The sequence below is a fragment of the Miniopterus natalensis genome, chromosome 19 (genome assembly GCF_054644295.1).
Source record: "Miniopterus natalensis isolate mMinNat1 chromosome 19, mMinNat1.hap1, whole genome shotgun sequence".
NCBI lineage: Eukaryota > Metazoa > Chordata > Mammalia > Chiroptera > Miniopteridae > Miniopterus > Miniopterus natalensis.
The window spans coordinates 31,976,399-31,999,671 of record NC_142099.1 but is presented as its reverse complement, the minus strand read 5'-3'; the positions used below and the strand labels follow the sequence as shown (position 1 = coordinate 31,999,671).

General features: G+C 46.9%; 1 protein-coding gene and 1 non-coding gene across 2 annotated transcripts in view; one reads left to right on the top strand and one right to left on the bottom strand.

The window, feature by feature from the left end:
* Nucleotides 1–11,797, bottom strand: part of PIK3C2B (phosphatidylinositol-4-phosphate 3-kinase catalytic subunit type 2 beta) — a 67,830-nt gene extending 56,033 nt beyond the window's left edge. The window contains exon 1 of the mRNA XM_087827891.1: nt 11,440–11,797. The gene's annotated coding sequence lies outside the window, so the exon portion shown is untranslated. The remainder of the gene's footprint in view (nt 1–11,439) is intronic.
* An 11,343-nt stretch (nt 11,798–23,140) lies between these two features.
* Nucleotides 23,141–23,213, top strand: TRNAK-UUU (transfer RNA lysine (anticodon UUU)). The gene has a single exon. It is a non-coding gene; the product is annotated as a tRNA-Lys (tRNA).
* Nucleotides 23,214–23,273: the final 60 nt, after the last annotated feature.

Sequence of the window (23,273 nt, the reverse complement as noted above, 5' to 3'; positions counted from 1 at the left end):
ATAAGTCAATGATCAGCTGCCTCCTGCACGCCCCCGACTGGGGATCGAGCTGCCAACCCAGGCATGTGCCCTGACCGGGAATCGAACCTCAATCTCCCAGATCCTAGGTCGATGCTTAACCACTGAGCCACGCCCAGCTGGGCTGGTAGCACCTTTGTTAGATAGGTTGTCTCTTTTCTCCAAGACAGGGTCCTCCTGTCTTTCAGAGATGAGGAGAGTGAGGACCACTAAGGGTCACCCACTTTGCCCTGGGTATCACACTGGAAAAGGGTCCAGATAGCTCACATGCAGAAATAATCTCGGCCTCCAGCCCTACGCTCTCTCAACAAGTGCACACTGGGCACATTTGTGCCAATGCCCTAGAACAAGAAGGGCCCAAGAAATTAGTCCCCAGAACAACCCTACACACAGAGCAGAGAAGGTGGGGCCAGCAGCTGGGCATGGTGGTGGTGTCTGTAGGAAGTGTGAAGGTGACTGCCTGTCAGTCCGGGTTGGAGAGCCAGCGGACAGGGACACATTGTGTGGGAAGTGGGCTGCTGGCAATTGGCAGCCACCCAAGCTGGCTTGGCTTGGGGGAGGGTGAAAGGAAGTTGAGCAAATGAAAGTAAGCCACCCATCCATGTCAACCTGAAGCTGAAGATGGGCTCCCACACCATGCCCAAGGCAAGGAAGCTCTGCACCACTGTCCACAGCCCTACCCACTGTCCCTCTGCCACCACAGTTCCTAAAGCAGCCATCTACACATGTGGTCTGATAACAGAGAGCATCTTCAATTAGTGCTAACTCCCCAAATCAAGAAAACCCCAAAGCCATGGTAACCACACAAATGGCACATACCACACATCCTCCCTCATCAGCTCCGGGAGGACAGGAAGCTGGCCTAGACACATGAGGTCGTGATCTTAGTGTCACCAGCAAAAAAGTCTGAGATGGAAGGCTGAACCCAGAAGAAAAAGGAAAGAGGACCTTCAGCCCCAGGGGGCAGCTCCGGGCTTTCCCAAGCAGGCCCTTACCTGTACACATTCTAACACACTGTGGCAGGCCCAAGGCCACCTGGCTCTGGCAGGTCTCGGGGCGGTTATTTCCTAAGTCAGGGCTGAGTGCAGAAGCCCTGGGTACTCACAGAGCAGGATGGGAAAGGAAAGAGGTGCCAGCTTTCAAGCAGCCCCCATCTTTCAGCCCAGAAAAACACACACAAACAAAACACCTCATACTAATTTACAGGGGGGTGTTAGAGGCCTAGGTGTTAGTTCCTCCCAGGGACATTTGCAGTTAAAAAGCAGAGTCTGAGGGGAAGAGTGCCCAACCCCACCATCCTGGCAGTGGTAAGAGAAATTTCTAGTGGCACTGGGAGGAATGATCCCTTAAGGTAGGCTGATGGATCCTTCTGTAGGCTGTGCCTCTCCATGGCCTCCCCTGGTCTCAGCTCCTGAACCCCAGGAATCTCTTGCCCCTCTCCAGAACACAAGTCCCCCCAGTGCTGCCCACCAGGCAGGCTGTCCTTTTAAGTCACTGACTCCTCCAATCCTTGTCCTTGGCTATTGTTAGCCAGTCCGTCCCAGGCAGCCACCAGGCCTTCCCCAGTAGCCACACAGTTCCACTCCACTATTCTTGGTAGCCGGCAGGAAAGATATCCTGCTCAGGGCAGCCAAGGACACTGAACCCAGGGGAGACCAGGGATTCGATTTTACCAAGGTCAAAGGAGAAACCCCACTGGGGAAGCAGGGCCCTAACAGGGAACTGAGAAATGTGATCCTCTCCGAGATGGCCTCTCAGTCTCCAGAATCCCCAAACTACAGGGGAGGGAATTACCTAGATGGGAGGGCTGGGGAGGGGGCAGCAGGCAGTGGTCCTGATGGTGCCAGATCACAGGGGACCCAGCTATGACTCCCCACATCAGCCTAGTCACCCCTAGACCTGTCCCAGTGGTTGTCCAGTGCCATCAGCTCAGCTTGACCACACGTACAGCATGGTATTGACCCCCTGCCCTATTTCCCAGCCCACCTGACTCAGGGCCTCCAGAAAGCCATGGGTGCAGCTGGAGGGACCTTTCTCTCCCTCCTGCTCTCTCTCCTGTTTCCACCCAACTCAAGGTCCTCAGAAGCCTTCACTGGTCAACCCTTTCAAACTCTCCTTACTCCTGTGACTCTCCGTGTCTCCGTAACACTCTGATGCTGTGCATGTGACGTGAATGATTAAAATGCTGGCCTGGTGTCTGGGGCAAAGAACAACACTTGTACCTTAACTGGCACAGAAACTATTTTTGCATCTCTGGGCATGAAGGGGTCAAGAAATGTATTTTTTGAGTAGGCCTAGGGGTGGGGGCCTAGAGCACGGAATCATGTCAGTTGGTCTTGCTGGTGCTCTGTACATGCCCTGCTGCCTCTCTCCCATCTTCTGTGCCCCACTTTGCACAGGAAGGTCCCAAGGGAGACAGAAGTCTCCCTAAGAGAGAGCCCAAGTCTATACCCAGCAAAGTGGACACTCAGCAGAAAGGTGAACCACCAGCTGCTCACCAGCCCCCTGCTCCACCAGCTGCATCCTCATGGGGCCCTCACTCATGTGACCCTCACTCAGGGTCTACCAGGGTGGCAATAGTCAGAGCCATTCTCAACAGGTATTGGCCGACATGCTTGGGAGCTGGATATGTAGCCAGGGTGTGACTGCATATGCAGGCATATGGGAGCTAACAATCCACGGGCACCTGCTGAATTACTATTACAAGTAACATAATCACCATTGCAAAGTCTGTCCAATGAGTCCCTCCAGCACTTGTTCACTGTTGTGACTGGAGTGTTTGGGTGGAAGGGGACAAGGGGGACAAGGGGGACAAGGGGGACAAGGGGGACAAGGGAGACAAGGGGGACAAGGAGACAGGGAGAGGGGAAAGAGGGGAGGGAGGCTAAGTGAGTATGAGCATCGCAAAAAGAAAAGGAAGGAAACAGGCCTATTGTTTGCCTCTGGTATTTTGTGCTAGATATTGCCTTGTGTAATCCTCACAACAATCCTTCAGTGTAGCTATTATTATCATTACTTTAGGAATGAGGAAACTAGAAAACAGGAAAGGGACTGAGTCAATTGCTCAAGGTCACACAATTAGTAAAATCAAGAGTTAAACTGAAATTTGTTTGAGGTCATACCATTCAGTGTTTTGTTCCATCCTGCCACAGACCCAGATACAGACACATCACATTTTACCAAACGTTCAAGCTGATGTTGAAGATTATCCTGGTACAGCCCCACGTTCTCTCCCTACACAAAACACTTCTTTACCCTCCCCAGCCACTCAAAAAACAAGCAAATAAACAAACAGGGAAGAAAAACCCCCAACTTTGCAGAGAAGCAATGACCAGAGGGGAGAAATCACTTGTCTGAGTCACACAGCCAGTCAGTGGCTGCAGTGGGACTAAAAGTAGGTCTCAGACTCTCACTCCAGTGCTCTTTCCACACTGAGCCACAACCAGTCTATTGTACCCACTCTCAAAATCCTCCAGAGAAGGGGATCCCCTCGCCTTCCTGTTTCAATCTCTCTCAAATTGGTCCATTCCTTTCCAAGCTTCCGATTACTTTCATTAAGTGAAATATTAGGCTGCAGAAGGTTATTATTCCTTTCTCTGACCTGAATGATTAAAACAGCCTCCTTTTTTTTTTTTTTTAATATCTAAATCAAAACTTTATTTTTTAAAAAAGTCGTTGGATAAGATTAACAGCAGATTACATGCAACAAAAGAAAAGATCACTGAGCTCGAAGACAAGTCAATAAAAACCATCCAAACTGAAGCATGGAGAGAAAAAGTTTAGGGGAAAAAAAACACTAACAAAGCCTCAATTATATCTGGAACAATACCAATCACTCTAAAATTCATGTAATTAGGTGAGGGGGGAAATATTTTCTCAATTTTATCAAAAACAGAAACCCACAAAATCCAGAAATATCAATGAACTCTAATAAGGATAAATACAAAGATAATCACATCTATGTTCATCAGAGTTCAACTTTTGGAAAACAAAGATAAAGATCTTAAAAACAACTCCAGTAGGAAAAAAAAATACATTACATACAGAAAAATAATGAAAGAATGACAGTTGACTATTTTTTTACATATATTTTCATTTTTATGTATTTATTTGTTTTTATTAAAAATGTTTTAATGTTGACATTACAGCAGGAGTTGCCCCCCCCCCCATTGGCCCACCTCCCCCTTCCTTGGCCTCCTAGTCTATCTCCCCTGCACTCCATTGCCAGGATAATCTTCCTGGAGTGCAGCCCTGGTCAAGTCATTCTTCTGATGAAAGGGTTTCTGCCTGTCCCCTTCCTTATCAGATACTCAAGATTCCCCACACTGAGTCCCAGCCCAGTCCCCTGCATGCCCCCTAAACGCTGATGGTTCTTAACCACTCTCCAGGGCTCCAAGTTTTCCCACAGACCTTCACTCCTGCTAGTGCTTCTGGAGTCCCGCAGGCCCTCTACGGAACACTTGCTCTTACATTCTCTCATCTCCTATGACTATCACTTTGCTCTCTTCCAAATATCTCTAAAAATTTTAGTGCGTCCTACTGCACTTACATTGTTTTCTATTATTCCTATTAGTGATCAGAACAGAAATATCTTTCACCCATGTAGGTGCTTTATAGTTACAAAAGCACTTTCATTGACATTAGCCCATTAATCTTAAGAATAAAAGTAACCTTTTCTTTATCCTGTCTTCCCTACACTGCTCAGCACAGTGTTTTATGGGAGATGCAGACTGTTGAAGACCGAGTTCTGAGGGTGCTCCGAATAACCCAGAGAAGAGTTAACCCTTCACATTGTAGGAGAAGAGATTCTGAGGCTGAATGAGGAAGGTACAATTGTAATTTACTTTCCCAGGTAGATATCCCATAGCATTTATTAGATTCTCAGAGTTTAGAGGCCCCCAAAATACCAAGTACTCTGGTCCTAGCTTCTATACTTCTATGAAATGCTATCCAAGGTTACACCAAGCTTGGAGCAGCCATATGGCAAGTGACTCATACAGAGCTTATAGGAGTAACCCATTCCACAGAGAAACTCATCCATTCACTTGCATTTTTATTTTATTATTTTTTAAATCCTCACTGAGGATATATTTCTTGATTTGAGAGAGAGAAAGAAAGAGAAACATCGATCAGTTTCTCCCATACGCACCCCAACCAGGGATTGAACCCGCAACCTGGGCATGTGCCCTGACTGGAATCAAACCTGCCACCCCCTTTTGGTGAATGGGACACTGCTCCAACCAACTGAGCCACACTAGCCAGGATGTCCACTTGTATTTTTTAGAGCACCAGCACAGTTACCTCAGGGTCAGGGACCACACTGAATTCAAGTCTGTATCCTTAGGGTTTAGCACAAACCTGCTACTGGATAAAGTAATTGTAACCACCACCATTTACTGAACCCTTGCCATGTATCAGGCACTGTTCTAGGCAGTTCACTAATGAACTCGTTTCATTTATACAACAGCCTTTTCCCCCCTGGTACTATTTATTATTTTTCCCATCTTCCATATGAGGAAATAAAAGCACAGATAAATTAAGTGATTTTCCCAAGATCAAACAACTAGTTTGTGAGGAAACCAGATTTTTGAACCCAAGAAATCTGACCCCAGAGCCATACTCTTAACCATACGCTGAATTTATACTGCCTGTCAATTGATGAATGAGTGAATGAATGTGAGAATGAAAGAGCAGAGACATTGAACGTGTTTTTTTGGTGTGTGTTTTTTTTCAACACAGTGTTTGTTTAATCCTCACAACAAGCCTGTTGAGTGATTGTTTTTTTGTTTTTTAAATTTTTATGATCTGAGTACTTAGAAGAGACGAAAGAAGGGAGGGAGAGAGAGAGAGAAACATCAATGTGAGAAACACCAATCAGTTGCCCTCCATATGTGCCCCAACGGGGGGGTCGAACCCACAACCCTGGTATGTGCCCTGACCAGGAATCAAACCAGCAAACATGGGAGGACGCTCAACCAACTGAGCCACTCCAGGTGGGGGTTAAGGATGTTTTTGTTGGACAAACAATTAACCAACCATCAATGAACCCACCTTATATTATCCATAGAGCTATCACCAGAGTCCTTCTCGAAGTTTCCTTGAGTCCGGTCAGGGTATATCTACAAGTAATTTCCTGATCTACCAGGAGATAATCCTTGTCAGTAAAACACAGGAGATTGGTTTAACTCATTCTTAGTGAATTAAGTCCTTCCAGAACATAAACTTGAGGGAGACAGGATTTTGTCTGTCTTTTTCTGTGCTGCGCATTTAGCAGAGCACCAGGTACATCGTGTACGTTCAATGCATAACCGGTGAAAGAAAAATTAATGAAACGGCTCTGGCCAGGTTAAGCTACTTTCGGTTCACCTCTTTCACCACTCACTTCCCCCCCACCCCAAACCCTACTCTTTGTCCACTAACATTTAATTTCTTCCAGGAAGTCTGATCACCCCAAATTCCCCATGTATGAGTTTTCAAGGCATCCCACAGTTTTCCCACCACAGCTCTTTGTCTGCATCACCACTCAACAGTAAGTTCTAGAAGGCGGTCCATCCTAGGCCTTGAAAGTACCTAAAGCCCTTAGTAAGCACTCAAAACCCATTCACTGAATGAATAAATGAGTTCTTTTACATTATCTGACAGACCTGTATCCCTTTGTGATCACATCTTCCACAGATGACTTTAAGAACACTTTCTGTGTCATCTGGTTCTTGGGGAAGCCCCATCTCATTCAGAACTTGGGCCTCATTGACTTTTTTCTCACAGGTCCCTTCAGGGCAGCAAGGAGGAAGCCTGGCCTAGATTCAAACTTCAGCTTTTCTCTAATTAGTTGTACAATCTTTGGCATGTTTCTTAATTTTTAGTTGGACTCTAAACCAAATATAAACCTCAGTTCTCCCAACTATAAAGGGGGAAGAGACCATTCCATTGTCATCAATGTCCTCCAAGGTTACAGAGAGAAAAATGAAGATGTTTTAAAAGCTATGGATGGGTGGACACTCAATGCCAGTACCTATCTTCTTGCCTTTCTTGGTACCTGACTCTCTGTTCAAGCAGCTCCTTTCCCCCTTCCTTTTACAATCATCTGCTACAGCATAGTCAAAATTGCACTTTAGAGAATTTGCCAACGCCCTGGAACCACTCTCTTTCAAAGTCTTGTCAGGGAACTGTACCTATCTTTTTTCAATTAAAAAAAAAAAATCTGTCTTCTTGAAAGCTAGAGTGAAAATATGACATCCCTACTTATGTTTTTTTGGGAAAATATAGTTGCCTTCTCCCAGGTTCTACTAACCTGCAAACAATCTCTCTTTTCTTGGTCAGAATGGTGTTCCTAGTCTTTGGAAGAGATAATAGCTTGGCAGGTCAGAAATGCAACAGACGCTCTGCTTTCAGGAAAGCAGGGCTCTCAACAGAGGTCTCAGCAGTTGAAGGGCTCCATCATTACTCTTATCTCGGATCAGGGTTAGTGTGTGACCTGAGATAAGAGCGCATATCTATTTCTTCTAACTGGCAAGGTAAACCGTAATATTTCCTCAAAACTCCTTGGTTCTCTACTCTTATGCCACCTTTATGCCTTCTGGTTTGCTGCCAAGAGCACCAACTAGACTTAGAGAAAAAAACTTGGCTGGAGAGGATGCCTCCACACAAGCTTACTCCTGGTGGGCATGGCAACCAGCGTGTGCAGAGCAGTGCTCACTCCTGGCACCACCTCCACTGTGAAAGAGGAAATAAAATAAAAATCTAACCGCTAGACTTCTAACCTCTAACCCAAAGGGCCAGAAACTTGGAGGAAGGCACAAAACATAGTAGGAAGAACTGCTGAGAAGAAACACTGCCCAGGAGGTTAGTCTCTCCATGAATACAGTTGGCAAGGGTTAAGAGAGAAAGGGCCAGGAAGCAGGGAGTTGAACAGTTTCCAAGGAACGGGGGCAGGAGTAATAGAGTTAAGGTGGAAGGACAACAGTCTCTAAAGAGATAAATGAGCTTTGGCTTCTTGTTGAAATACTACAGAGCCTCTGCCAGGTAAAACTTCCTACAAGAAGTTCTCAGGAAGAGGAAGGAGTGAATTGTCCAAGATTCCTTCAGCCATGAGTTCTCTATTCCGCCTAGAGAAAACCGCTCTCCTCTTCTCCATACCTTGAGGGTCTCTGCCCCAAAGCACAAATAATGCATTCTATTCTGTGTCTTTAATCTCTAACCAGCAGGGCAATCTGGGGTGAGTGAATTCCATCGCCAGAGTTCTGAGAGAACAGAATTTGCCAACAACGAAAACACTGAAAGGGTCTAACAACCGTGTGAGTGCTCATGGACACGATCTCCCTTCTACTTGTAACACTTTATGTGATCATTGGAAATTCAAGATAGTCTTTCATTTTATAAAACAGATACAAAATAAAGCAGATATGGACATACCAAAACAATAGATTTGCCTCAATTATCCCATTGCCCCCAGGGCCTAAGCCTCTTACTAAGCTGCCCAGAAGGTAGCAAAATTACTTGATTTGATTACCCCCAATCTCCTCCTTACACTGAAGACAAGGCTGTGACTGAGAAAGCAGAGAAAGGCCATTAAGGCAAGAGCCCCAGGAATTCACACACATGTGCCTCAACCCTCAAACAAATGAGAATTAAGCAGTTGCTATGCTGGACTGGGGCTGGGCCCCTGTCCTTGAGAAGCTTATTATCTAAGATACGTCCAGTCTGGTGACATCTCATGGGCATTCAAGTCAAGGAATCCAGTATGAATGAATTCTGCAACTCTGCTGCCCCTTTTTGCTCTCCCAAGATCCAATGTCCACCTGATAGTATCACCAGTTATGAGCACAGGGTGAGACTGCCTGCTTCAAACCCCTTCTCTGTCATTTACTAGCTGGCTGACATCAGTGTTAGCTATTATATTATTTGCCAGCTCATCACTATCCTGTCTATAGACAGCATCCTCTCTTTGAGGGATGTATGTCTCTCCCCAGTTCCCTACAAATTTCATTAAGCAGCCTTTCCTTTTCTCCCAGTTTCCATCCTGCCAACCCTATTTAAAGGGAAATAGCCAAGGAACAGTTACCTTGGTATTGTCACAGCGCTCTCCCCTTAGCCAGAAAGGAAAGGTTCCAGAACATTCTCTATTCCGTATCTTTTTCCTCTGACGCCCCTCCCCCATCAGCTCTCCCTCCCTTGTCACCAAGGCTAAACTCGGGATGAATAACTGACATTTGTGTAGTACTTTGCAGTTTCAGAGTGCTTTTGCATACATGATTTTATTCAGGTCACGGCACGCAGTATATTTCATCCTTAAAACAATCCTGTGAGCCCAGGGCATTATTTTCCCCCATTTTACAGATATGCAAACTAAGGCATAGATCATTGTCCATGCTCACACAGTTAGGAAATAAGTAGGTCACACCAGAACTCAAAGGCCTTCTGACACTGAACCCACCCCACTGTTTTCTCTGCTACTCCACATTATCACGTCCAAGTTCACATCCTGGGAGCGTGAGGAGCCTGAAGTCTATGACTAGTTACAAACCCCCAAAGGGAACTGAGACCCCTCATTTTTCTCCCTGCTGGTCTGAGAAGAGCTATCCAGACTGAAGGTTCATAGATATGAGACACCTGCAAAGCACCAGGCCCAGGTGGGATGAGGTAACCACAAAGTGGGAACCAAAGGCTCACGGGGTGTGGGAGATCTGACAGAGTACCACTAGGTCATGGCAAAGACCACAGACAGTCGAGGCCCCTGGGCAACCCCCAAGGAGCAGCAGAGAAAAGCCTGAGTCCTTCCTCACCCCAGCACACCCTGTAGGCCTCCCTCACTGATGCTTCCACTGAGAGGGAAATGGACAAGCTCCCTCCAGCCAGGGCCAAAGAGCTTGATTAGACTCAGGCACACACACCCATGCACACTCAGCAGTAAATTCAGAGCCATGGAAATGAAACCCAAAGACCAAAGGAGCAGCAGCCACCATCTCCTCAGACGCTGGATGCCAGGCAGGGCTATAAAATGTGCCTCGACTTAATTTTTCCATGGACACAGTCCCAGATGGGACCGGCAGGCTCCAGAGGAGCTGCGATTCTGAAGCTTCAAATGGCTCTGCTCTGGGATCTACAGCTGGAGTTGGGGAGAGAAGTGTATTTGGGGATCAGAGTTGCCAGCCCTTGGGCCATTTCTCTTCCAATATCTTTTAAGGTCCAGTGTGCAATAGAGTGAGTTTTCATTCAGTGATTGCTACAGGGTTGGAATTCAGTGCAAATTGCTTACATCTGCTTGGCCAGGTCCCAGTCAGGTAGTTAGAGAGGAGGCCCTGTGTTGGCCCACTTTTGGGAGCGGGAGTAGCTAGCTGTGTGCTAAAGAATCTGGTGCCATGCTGGGACCAGCCAGCCCAGGGTACAAAATTCCCCCAATGGAACAGAGAAGAAAACATCAGGGCAGACGGAGACAATAGATTCCATCCCAGGCTGGTTGGATAGGGACAGGGACAGGGACAGGGACGGGGAAGTCACAAAGACCCCCAAAAAGGGGGTGGAGATGCAGGGAGAAAAGGTTGGCCTGAAGGAGCAAGATCAATGGCAGATTTTACACACACACACACACACACACACACACACACACACACACACACACACACACACACACAACTCTCAGCCAGGGAGGATGTGTGCACTCACTAACCTCTTCCCACAGGACTCTGCCAAGCCCCTGAGCTCCCCACCCTACCCCACACCAACCCAGCTGGGCAGCCTCCCCCTTGGGCTCCCTGCTGCTCCATGGCTCCCCAGCGTCCAAGCCACCCTGAGAGCTGAAAATGACTGACAAGTACAGGCCAGGAGAGCAGCGCGTCTCTGGAGGGCCCAGGACTCGGGCCTGAGGGTCCCTCTCCCTCCCCCAGGATTTCTCCTTTTGCTGCAGTATCCTTATAAGGGAGAAGCCAAGTCTACCATCCGCCTGGCTAAAAAAATAAAAATAAAAATGTATATATTCCCCAGGCTAGATGATGACTTTTCACCCACTGCACGAGAAAGCACCCCCCCCCCCCCCAGCCTCACTCCAGGGCAGGTTTGCTTTTTTATTTCTCATCTTAAACAAACAAACAAAACCCAAACCATTGGCTGGTTCGGATCGCCTAGCAGCTGGGAGCCAGGAAGTGTGTTTAAGAGGGAAAGGGGTGGGGAAGGGCGGCCGGGGCTCGAGATGCCCCCAACCTGCGGGAGCGGGATGGCGGTGGGGGGTAGGCAACCTGCTCCGCGCCGCGAACGGGGGCTGTCGCCCTCCGGGCACCCGCGGCGCAGCCCACGCGGGCAGCCTCAGCTCCTGCCATTGTTGCGCCTCGGCTGTTCCGAGTTGGAGGGACAGCCCTGGACCCCGCTCCCTCCAGGCCGGGCCATCTGCAGCCCTGGGCGGTCGCTCTCAGCGGGCGGGCGTCCTACCTGTGCTCCCGCCGGCTCTCCTGCGACACCGGCCGCGACGGCGACGGCTGGCCCGCAGCTGCGACCCCCGCTCCGGCCTGCGAGCCGCGCACGGCCCCTGCGCGCCGCGCTCTCCAGCGGTCGGGAGGCAGCCGGGGGCGCCGGGACCAGCTCGAGCGAGAGTCCTCCCGGCCGAGAGCGTGCGCAGCCCGCAGTCAGGCAGCCCCGCGGGAGACAATAGCGGGAGCGACGAGCGAGAGCAGAGAGGCCATCTCCCGGGGACCCGGCGCACTGCACGGGGACGCGCGGTTCGGCCTGACCAGCCTGCGGGCGCAGGACAGGACTGGACAGCGCGGGACGCGCGGCCGCCGCGCCAGCCCGGCCCCGGCCGCAGCCCCGGCGGCGAACTCGCCGAATCCCAGCGCAGGCGGGGCGGGCCCGCAGCTGACTGCCTTCCAGCCTCCCCTGCCCTCCCCACCTCTGGTCGCGCTCGCTCCTTCACCCCTCCCCTTCCCTCCTCTCCCCTCCCCTCCTCTCCCCTCCCCTCCCCAACCTCGCCCCCCTCCCCTCCCCAACCTCGCTCCCCTCCCCTCCCCTCCCCTCCCCTCCCCTCCCCTCCACCTCATCCTCTCCTCCACCTCTCCACCCCCTGTGCCCCTCTCCCTCCCCTCCCCCTCCCTCTCCTCCTGCTCCCCTCCCCCACTCCCCTCCCCTCCCCAGTCTCCCCTCCACCTTTCCTCCCCTCCGACTCCCTCCCCCCCTCCAGTGCGCCTGGAGGAGAAACGCGCCGGCGGCAAGTTTTACTTGGAAAACCCAAGAGCCCAAATTTCCACTTCCCACTCGGGTGAGGGTTGTCGCAGAGGGTTGCTACTTTTCCCTCCGCACTGTGTCAAATGAATGCCAGGTCGTTCTGCTGGAAATGACAGAGTTATCGGTTTGAGGAGTCTCCCAAATCCTTAGGATACTGGTGCCCAAAAGGGCCCCGCCGCGGCGTGTGAGGCCGGGGCCTGAGGAAGCTGTGTGGGCGGTGTCGCCCTCGGCGGGTCCTCGGACCTGAGCCCCGGAGAACAGCATTCAGCAACCTGAGGGGGGCGGGCAGGTGGGCGTCCTCCAACCCAACGGTGGCAGGAAAAGCGCTCCTTCATACAGTATGCTTTATATATATATGTTTTTATTGATTTCAGAGAGAGGAAGGGACAGAGAGAAACATCAGTGATGAGAGAGTCATTGATCCGCTGCCTCCTGCACGCCCCCTACTGGGCATGGAGCCCGCAACCCGGGCATGTGCCCCCGCTAAAGGGGAATTGAACCCTAATCTGGTTCATAGGTTGATGCCCAACCAGGGAAACAGGCCCGCCCAGCCAGTGTGTTATATTTAACAATTTGACTTTAAGTACCTTTTTTTGAGTGGCGATTTCTAGAAATTTCCAAGAGGCTACACCCTAAAGAAACCAGTAGAGGACCAGCTATCATTTGCATTTAGTTTGCATAATACTATGATCTATTATCTCAAAGTACATTTTCCTCAAAAGGTGAACCTTGTTTCCCCTCAGGACTCTCTTTTCTATCTTGCCAGACTGTGAAGTTCAGCACCTGGTTCTCAGTCTCCCTCCTCTACAATCCCCTTCAGGTATCCAGGGTCTGAAGACTCCTAGCCTCCTTCAGAAGCCCAGGACTCCCCAGCCGGGGTTCCCTTGAAAACATCTGCCAACCTTCCCCTCCCCTGATCTCAAAGAAATATTTGGGTTCACCAGAGTTTTTTGTGTTTTTTTTTTAAAAAAAGACAGGTGTTAGAAAGGTCTTTTAAAAATGTCCTCATTATTATGAAACTGCAACAAACTCAATACAGTCCTTAGATTCATCAACACGTAGGAATGGGTGACAGTCAGAGGGTAACTGTTGGAAAGGGAATTTGAATGCCCAAATGAAGTCCTACAGAGGGGAGAAAGCAATTCAACAGTGAGTTTCCAATTTAGAAACATTTCTTGGGAAATGCTTTGTTCACATGTAAGATGAAATCTGGGCAAATGCAAAGGTCCCTTAATTGCAGGAAACCCTGAGTGAAGCAATGGGAGGAGAAGCCCATGAGGAGGGACAAAGGCTTGTGGTTCTTCTCTCTACTCACTGGGATGCACCCTTGGGTAGTCGGTCCACTTCACCCCCTGCGCATCAGTGAAATGTCAGCTGCACGTCCCACTCAGGGCTATTGTGAAGATCAAGTGAGAGAACATAATTGAACTGTTTGGACCTGGACAGACAGCCTGCTCTGCACATACATCAGAATGTACATACGATCCTAGTCCTGATCCTCAGGAGCCACCTGAGGATAAACACACATTCATTCACCTACTCACTTCCCACCTACTCACAATACGAAGACACATGCCAGCTTACTCTGTGCCGGCCATCAGGCTAAACTCAGAAGCCTGAGAGAACAGAGGAGCCTAGAAGCCATCAGTGTGGTTCAATGTTGCTGCAGGGAGCAACCTGAAAAAGAGGTAACAGGAAATAGGCCTGGGTAGCTGGTTCATATCAAAGGCTTTCTAATGCATTTCAGTAGGGAGACAAATTTATTGTAAGAGAAACCAGGGCATGCCAGTAAGTTTAGATTTTGTTCTTTAGGTGGCAGAAAACCCGGGGTGTAGACAAGCGGAGCTGGGAGTAATGTGATCAGAAAAAAATCTTCCTGGCCTATTATACAGGAAGATTTGGAAGACGTGCTACATGTCTTCCCTTTGCCCCTTCAATTCCTCTGGCTTCCCAGTAGGGGTTGGCCAACTGGAACCATGGGAGGAGGAAAGCCAAGGAGGTCTGGATATTTATTCCTCAGGCTCCCTCTCTTTGGGGTTACTGTGGGCCGGATGCCGTCCTCAACCAAAGACCATTGCTCCCTCCAGATGGTTCCCTCTTCCTCTCCTTCCCCCTCTCCTCTTTCTCTCTTAATTCAGATAACCACTCCCTTCCTTTGACTTCTCAGGCCTGAGGGTGGAAATGCTTACTGAACACTATTTCTTTCTTTCTTTCTTTTTTTTTGGGTACTGCATACTATTCCTTGTGGTTTTCCTGTACCCAGCCAACCCTTTGTTAATTGTCTCTTCAAATTGGAGTGTGCCATTTGCCTCCTGCCAAGTTAAGAGCTGGGGTAGAAGAAACTTTCCTCTACTCTCAAGGTTCTTCTGGCTTGTCTAATAATCAAATAGATGAGACAGATAAGCAAAAGAAAGTAACTGTCTACTAGGGAATTCGTACATACATATGTACATACATACATACATACGTATGGGGTACCCACATGCATGAGAGAGTCAGGGACCTCACATGCAAGAGGGGTTCAGAGATAGAAAAGGAACATGGGTATGTAAGACATCCTGAGCTAGGGATGAGGGAAGGTGCCTGGGGGGCACCTTCAGAGGGTCCTTGCAGGATGATAGGAAGACAGATGTTTAGTAAATGGAAGTTGGCCCTGCCCTAAAAGTAAGTCAAAAAAGTTCTTCTGATAATCTTTAACTGGCAAGTCCTCTAATTCAAATTCTTCTAGGTAGTTAAGGAGAGGCAGAGGTTTCTCTTGAGTCTGCAGCCAAAGTTACTTCTAGCTCAAAACAAGCTGCACACACACAGGCACATCTGGGGGTGACTGGTGTTGCACCTCCACAAGAGTACAAGTTGGGAGCTCAACAAGGAGGCCATGGAAACATTCAGAGTGCAAGATCAAAACTGTGCCGGGGGTGTGAAGAGCAGGGCTGAAAAGGAGAGGGCAGATACAAGAGATAGTTAGGGAGTCAAATCAATAATATTTGATAATGTACTGAATGTAGGGGACAGGGAGGGGAGGGAATCTAGGATTACTCCCCACTCCACATGTAGGAATTGGTGGCAGGTGGTGCCATTCACTAAGTGAGGGACTATAGTGAAACAGAGCCCATGTGTTGGGGGAGCAATCCTGAGTTTAATTTTGGACACTCTGGGTTTGGGGACTCTGTAGAACGTTCAGGTGAGGATGCCTAGTAGACAGTGGATTTATGAAACTAAACTCAAAGTAGAGGTGTGGACGAGGGATATCAGTTTTGGACTCTTCACATTATAAGTGGTCAGCAAAGTTTTGGGCATGGATGAAATCACCCGGTAGGCATATAGAGAAAGGAAGAGACTTGCAAAAGAAATCAGAAAAAACAATAGAGTGAAAGGAGGGCAGGAGAAAGTATCAGGAAAGAGTGATTGGAACAGAAAGAAGTGCAGCAGGGACATTCAGGAGGACAGGACTGAAAATTGCCCTTTGGGTAAGGCAAGAAAGTCACCAGTGCCAGTGGTGTGAGAACAGTCCTAGTTAAGCCAGGCTCCAGTGGGCTAAGGAGCCAAAGAGACGCATGAATATAATTGACCACTCCTTCTAGAAACTTGGCAATTAATGGGAAGGAGAAATATAAGGCAATGGGTGGGGGGAATGAAGAGTCAAAGGGAAGGTTTTTGTTCTGCCCTTTCTTTTGCAGATGGGAAAGGCTTAAAGATGCTCATATGTTGAAGGGGGGAGACAAAGGAGATGGAGAGATGATGAATGAAAAATGTCCCAGAGGGGCTGGGGTCTGGGCACCCGAGGGTGGAGTTGCGGGGTTTTCTTTGGGAGGAAGAATGCACAGGCCGAAGCATTTGTGGGAAACCTAGAGGTTAGAAGTTGGGAGGAGTGGTTGCTGCCTGACAGTCATCTCCTGAGAGAGAAAGGGTCCAGATGGAGTTGAAGATTAAAGAAAGTGGTTGAGGTTAAAAAAGCCACTGAAAGGAATGAGAGTGGTAGTTTCTTAGAGAAATAGGATTGTCAGCAGAGTTGAGGATATGGAGGGGACTGGATATTCTAACAGGTAGTGGCTTCAATATGAATATTTTTATCATTTTCTTCTGCAGCGCTGGAAAGTCCAGGCATAGAATGTGAAATCATGGTTGGGGGTGCAGAACAGGTGATAGTTGAAGGATAAAGGGGAAAGAGGGCTCCTGACAAAAGAGGAGGTGCCCTAGGAGGGACGTGAAGCTGAGGAAAAGCTGTGAATCTTAAGGAAGCGGGAGTTAGTTAGAAGCCTGGGCTACCTCAAGTGTTGCTCCCCTCCAACCTTTCCTTGAAGACCCCAGCCAGAGTGATCTTTCTTTCTTTTAAAAATATCTTTATTGATTTCAGAGAGAGGAAGGGAGAGGGAGAGAGAGATAGAAACATCAGTGATGAGAGAGACACTGATCGGCTGCCTCCTGCACACCCCTGACTGGGGATCGTGAACTCCTGGTTCATAGGTCAGCCCTCAACCACTGAGCCATGCTGGCCAGGCAGAGTGATCTTTCAAAAGCAAACATCTGCTTCCTTTGCTGAAAATCTACTAACATATAAGCTCCATAAAGGCAGGGCGTTTTTACTTTGGTTTTTAAACTTCTGTATTCCTAGAGCCTAGAACAGTGCCTGGCACATAGTACATGCTCAATAAAATTTGTCCAATGGAAGGCTCCCTAGAGCTCTTAGCTAAAGTTCAAACTCCTTAAGAGAGTCTATAAGGCCTCTCACAACCTGCTCCTTGCTTTTCTCTCTAGCCTCAGGGGACAGGGACTTTGTCTTGTTTGTCATTTTATCCTCAAACAGCACCTGCAGTATAGTAGGCATCCAATAAACGCTGGTTGAATAAATAACTCCCTCCTGCATTCCAGGGCAAACTTCATGCTTCGGTCTTACTGAACTCCCTGCAGTTCCAAGAATATACACTATTCTCACCAAGGGGCGTTTCTACAAACTTTCCCACATCCCAGAAAGGGCCTCCCACCCCCAATCCCCACCTCTATCACCACATGTCTGTCTTTCTACATGCTAGGCAGAATAATGGCCTCCCAAAGGGGGAAATTTCTGAAATGTTTGCTTCCCAGTCCCTGGAACCTGTGAATGTTGTCTTACGTGGCGAAAGGAATCACCATGGCAAAGGTGATTAAGTTAAGCACCTCTAGATGGGGAGATGATCCAGGATTACCCAGGTGAGTCCAATCTGATCACACTGGTCCTTAAAAGTGGAATACCTTGCCCAGTTGAAGTCAAAGGGACATGTGATGCTGTGGCCGGGTGGTTCAGTTGGTAGGAGTATCTTCCCGTGCTCCAAAGGATCATGGGTTCGATTCCCGGTCAGGGCACATATCCCCAGTAGGGGGCTTACAGGAGGCAGCTGATCAATGACTCTCTCATCATTGATGTTTCTATCTCTCTCCCCCTCTCCCTTCCTCTCTCTGAAATCAATAAAGATACATTTAGAAAATAAAAAAAAATAAACTGTAAGATAACTTGTGTTGTTTTAACCCACTAAATTTTCAGTAATTTGTTAACAGCAGCAAGAGCAAACTAATATGCCCTACAAATACTTTTCCAGGAAGCTCCCCCAGAGTGCCTTCTAAGGATGCCTAGACACACCTGATAGCCGCCTGGATTGTAAAACTAATCACAGTGTAGTAATTGTTCGCTTTTGCCTGAATTGGGGAGGGTGGAAGAGGAGGGTTGTTAGACTATAAGCTCTTTAAGGACAAGAAAACCTCTTTTGGGTTTACTTTTTCATTGCTAGGCCTAATTCATTGCCTGATCCAAAGCTGATGCTCAATGAAGACTCAATGGATGAGTGAAAGAATGAAGACCTGGATTTACTTTATAGGATGATAAAGAGTGACTGGGCTAGACAGTGGAGCGCTTGAAGATTTAAGATTTTGGTGGTAATAACAAGAAGTAGGTTATTAGTCAGGAAGCACGTGCTTGGAATGAATGGGAGGGGACGGTGACTGAATCTACTCGCCTGTGTTATGTTCTCTCCGGGCTCTGCGCGGGCTAGGGCTTATCTGTAAATCAAATTTGAGCTAAAATTGAAAAAGGCAATGTCTGTACCATTTTCACTGTAAAATCCTTCAGTAGACTTGATTCAAGTGTCTTCAAAAGATGAATGGATATTGAAGATGAGGTAGGGGTGCTCTGTAAATATTTGGTGGTTAGATTGATTTCTTCAGTTTCATTGACTCTTACAGGATTTTAAATCTGTCCCTCTTTGGGAAGGCAGGGAGAGATTAACCTAAGAATTTATATGCATATATGCATAACCCTGGGACGCAGACAATAGTGTGGTGAAGGCCTGGGGGGTGGGTGCAGGGTGGAGGGGATCAATGTTTATTGATTTTAGAGAGAGGAAGGGAGAGAGAGAAACTTTGATCTGTTGCCTTCCTTGCAACCTAGGTGTGTGCCCTGCCCGGGAACCCAAAACCTTTTGCTGTATGGGAGCACGCTCCAGGCAACTGAGCAACCCAGTCAGGGCTGAGCTCTTAATACTGTGTAAGATTCTTGTCTGTAATCTCGAAGATGACGGTGGTAGGAGAGAGGTTGGAGGGCCCACCAGAATCCCAGACTGCTTTTAGTTAGGAGTTATTAGGCCAAAACACACACACAAACAAAGGCTTCTGTGTACCATACTTTTCCCCAGTACCTTGTAATGGTCTCAACTCCAAAGACTATGTAGTGATAATGTACGACTGGGTGTCTGAACAGGCAGCTACACTTGATGTTGGTTTGGGGAGGTCTGGGAAAGCCTCTTGAAATTAAACCTTTCCTACAGGTCTAAAATTCCACCATTGGATGTGTGCTTTCTGGCTGCTTAATACAACTATATTGAATGCACAACTATCCCTGTGCTAGATACCCAGGGACTCTCGGGAAAAGGAAGGCAAGACCTAACCATTGAAGTAGGTGCCCCCAAATCCCTGTGAAAACAGGTGCAACCACTTAAGCCAGCACTTGCTGGCTGGAGGAACTGCTGTGTCAGGAGCCAGGTAAGAAATAGGGCCACTGAGAGAACAAGTGTGACAATTGCAAGGACAAGCCTTTCTTGCTCTACAACTTTTCCCAGCTCTGCTACTGAACTGACGGTGACTTTTCAAACAGATGAGTCTGATGAGTAGGATAAAAAGAAACCCTTTAAAACTTAGTGGGGCCCGGCCAGGCGTGGTTCAGCGGTTGAGTGTCGACCTAGGATCCAGGAGATCGAGGTTCGATTCCCGGTCAGGGGTGTGCAGGAGGCAGCTGATCAATGACTCTCTCATCATTGATGTTTCTCTCTCTCCCTCTCTCTCTCTGAAATCAATAAAGATATTAAAAAAAAAAACAGAAAAACTTAGTGGGGAAAATTGAACTTAGGAGTAAGCAGCCTGGTCCTGGCACAAGAACAGGCATATAGATCAATGGAAGAGAACAGAAACCCCAGAAATCAACGCACGCATTATGGTTAATTAATACTTGACAAAGGAGGCAAGAGCATACGATAGAGTAAAGACAGTCTCTTCAATAAACAGTGCTGGGAAAATTGAACAGATAGGTGCAAAAAAATGAACCTTGGCCACCAACTTACACCATACACAAGAATAAACTCAAAATGGATAAAAGACTTACACTTAAACCGTGAAACCATAAAAATCTTAGAAGAAAACATAGGCAATAAAATCTCAGATATCTCACATAGCAGTATTTTCGCTGATGCATCTCCTAGGGCAAGGGAAACAAAGGGAAAAATAAACAAATGGGCTATATCAAACTAAAAAGCTTTTGCATGGAAAAAGAAACCACTAACAAAATGAAAAGGGAGCCCACTGTATGGGAGAACATATTAGCCAAGGATACGTCTGTAAGGGGCTAATTTCCAAAATATATAGAGAATTTATACAATTCAACACCAGGAAGAGAAACAGTCCAATTTAAAAAAGTGGGCAAAGGACCTGAATAGATGCTTCTCCAACAAGGACATACAGATGCCAAGAAACATGAGAAAATGCTCAATGTCATCACTAATCCTCAGAGAGATGCAAATTGAAACCACAATGAGGTATACCTCACACTGGTAAGAATGGCTCCATCAACAAATCAACAAATGACATGTGCTGGCGAGGGTGTGGAGAAAGGGGAGCCCTAGCACACTGCTGGTGGGAATGCAGACTGGTGCAGCCACTGTGGAGAAGAGTATGGAGTTTCCTCAAAAAATTAAAAATGGAGCTGCCATTTGACCCAGTGACCCCACTTCTGGGAATATATCCTTAGAATCCTGAAACACTAATCAGGAAGAATGTATGCACCCCGATGTTCATAGCAGCGCAGTTTACAACAGCTAAGATCTGGAAACAGCCCAAGTGCCCATCAGTAGATGAGTGGATAGAAAAGCTGTGGGACATTCACTCCATGGAACACCATGTGGCTGTAAAAAGGAGCTCTTACCCTTTGCGACAGCATGGAGGGACCTGGAGATTAATGTGTAAGCGAAATAAGCCAGTCAGAGAAAGACAAACATTACATAATCTCACTTGTATGTGGAATCTAATGAACAGAATAAACTGACGAATGAAAGAGGTCCAAAGGTATGAGCTCATGGAACAGACAGACAGATCTCAGAGGGGAGTGGGTGGGGGACTGGAAGAGATTAACCAAAGACCTACATGCAGGTATGCACAGCAATAATGGACACAGACCATAATGTGCTGAACGCCTGGGGTGGGGCAGGGGCTGGGTGGAGGGGCAAAGGGGGGAAATGGGGGACACGGGTAATACTGTCAGCAATGAAAAGAAAGGGAGGAATTGGAGGGGCGGGCCGCAAATATAGAATCTGTCAGTTTAGACTGCCCTCTACTGGGAGAATCAAGTTCAACAGTCTATGTGGAGGGAGAAGCACTCCTGGTGGTGTCTGTAAGGCAAGTTAGATAAAGCTGGTTGGTTCGTGTGACCTCAGATGGGGCTTTGCAACATTAACCCACCACCGAACTTTCAGTTTAACTCTGAAACTTAGCTGTTGCCTATTGGGTGAAATTATCCTCCTTAGCCTGGAGCAAACCTGTCAGCTGTCTCCCATCTGGCATCTCCTCTCTTTTACCTCTCTCCAGTCCAGCCAGATTAATTTGTTACCAACCCCCCAAACAGAATTTGCGCTCCCCGCTTTCCTTTCAGACTTATCTTCTCCGCCCCTGCCCCCCACTGTGCCTAGCTCTGGGCTGTGGAAATAGTAGGTACTCAGTAAGTAACTTGATGGATTGATCTCATTCCGTCGATCAGTGACTCCCTCATCACTGATGTTTCTATCCCTCTCTGTAATCAATAAAGATATATATATATTTTTAAAAGGTTAGGTAGTGTACACCTGAAACTAATAGAACATTGTGTATTAACTATAATTGAAAAATAAAATAAATTTTTTTTTTAAAGTTAGGTATAATGCATCTTAATCATAAAATGAGAGCAAAAAGTTTTTCTTTATCTAACAGTGGGTGCTCAAGAAATGTCTGAATGAATAAATGAATATCTGCCTGGCTTGTTACAATTTCTTTTGTACACATCTCTGATCATGTGTTTTCCTTGCTGAAAACTCAGGGACCCCCACGGCTATTTTATCACCCCTGCCTTTTTTTCCATTCTCATCTCCTACCACTCTCGTACTTGAATTTTTATTACTGCATTTATTACTTTATTAGAATTGTTTGCTTAAGTGTCTGCCTTCTTTCCTAGACTGTGAGTAGGATCTGTGTCATATATCTCCGACTCTAGAGCTAGCATGCAGCCTAAAGCAATAATAGATGATCAATAAATGTTTAAGTAAATCACTCCTTCCCTTTGCATTTCAAGTCTTTCACTTCTAATTTATTCACAGTGGGAAAAGTAACAGAGTGGTAAGTTTTTAGATTTAGAAGGCATCTTACAGTCATCTAATCAATTTCCCTCATTTTGTAAATGTGGAAACCCAGGCCTGTTCAGGATCACACAATTTGTTGGTCTTTGTTCTAAAAGAATCAGACAATTATAGGAAAGAAATTCCTCCAACTGAGGCTGAGCTATTTTGTTGTTCATTGTGTTCAGAAGCCTCAAGTTCCCAGAAACAAATATGCATTCCCTTATCAGTCTTTGAAATTTCATAATCTTGTGTTCCACACCCTATGCCGTCAGGGTTGATAACATTGATTGTAGGAAAAACTGGGCTAATCTGGAAATTTTTATTCTTAATACTGTGTATTGCTCCCACTGGTGCACACTTATACTGCTTTAGAAGAATTCATCTTGTTAAGTCTGACCTGAAAACTGCCACTTCTCTGGAAGAGGGGGAAAGGCAAAAAATTAATCAAAATCTGAATTAAAGGTCTAAAAGTCCCTCTCCCTCAGTGTAAATTCAGACCCACAGTTCCACAGCCACTTCTCTTTTCCTGTAGTAGTTCCTCTATTCATGAATCAAACATTTTTCCTTCTTTTGTGCACAGGAATGCTTATCTAACAGCTACATTATCTAGTAAATGGAAATGTATGTTTCATTAAAGGGAAAGATATTGTGATCTGGTTCAGCAGAATAATTAAAGTTAAGAGATCTTATCAGGAAAGTGGTAAGTGCAAGACACAAGAATTATAATAGAAAGGGTTGCAGCTCTATGTCTGAATGTTCAATGTTCGGCTTGGTTGCCCATTTTTCTGTAATTTAGTACCATTGAGTTTTAGAGTTCAGTAGGTATTGGCAATTTATCAAATATGAAATATGAAAGCTTGAAGAACATGTGCTTTAGGCAAATGGAAAAAATAGAAATGCAAATTTTGCTTTTCTTTAACTTTCTCAAAAAGATACTTTAAATCTAATTTAAAATCTAAATTTAATTTTTGGGAGAAGCAATCTATTAGAATAATATCAAGTAAAGAGAAGAAGGAACGTGTTGCAAGAGCGCCCGGATAGCTCAGTCGGTAGAGCATCAGACTTTTAATCTGAGGGTCCAGGGTTCAAGTCCCTGTTCGGGCGTCTCGTTTTCATACTAAACGTGATACGAGAGTGCCGGTCCTCAAAGTGCATTTGTATTTT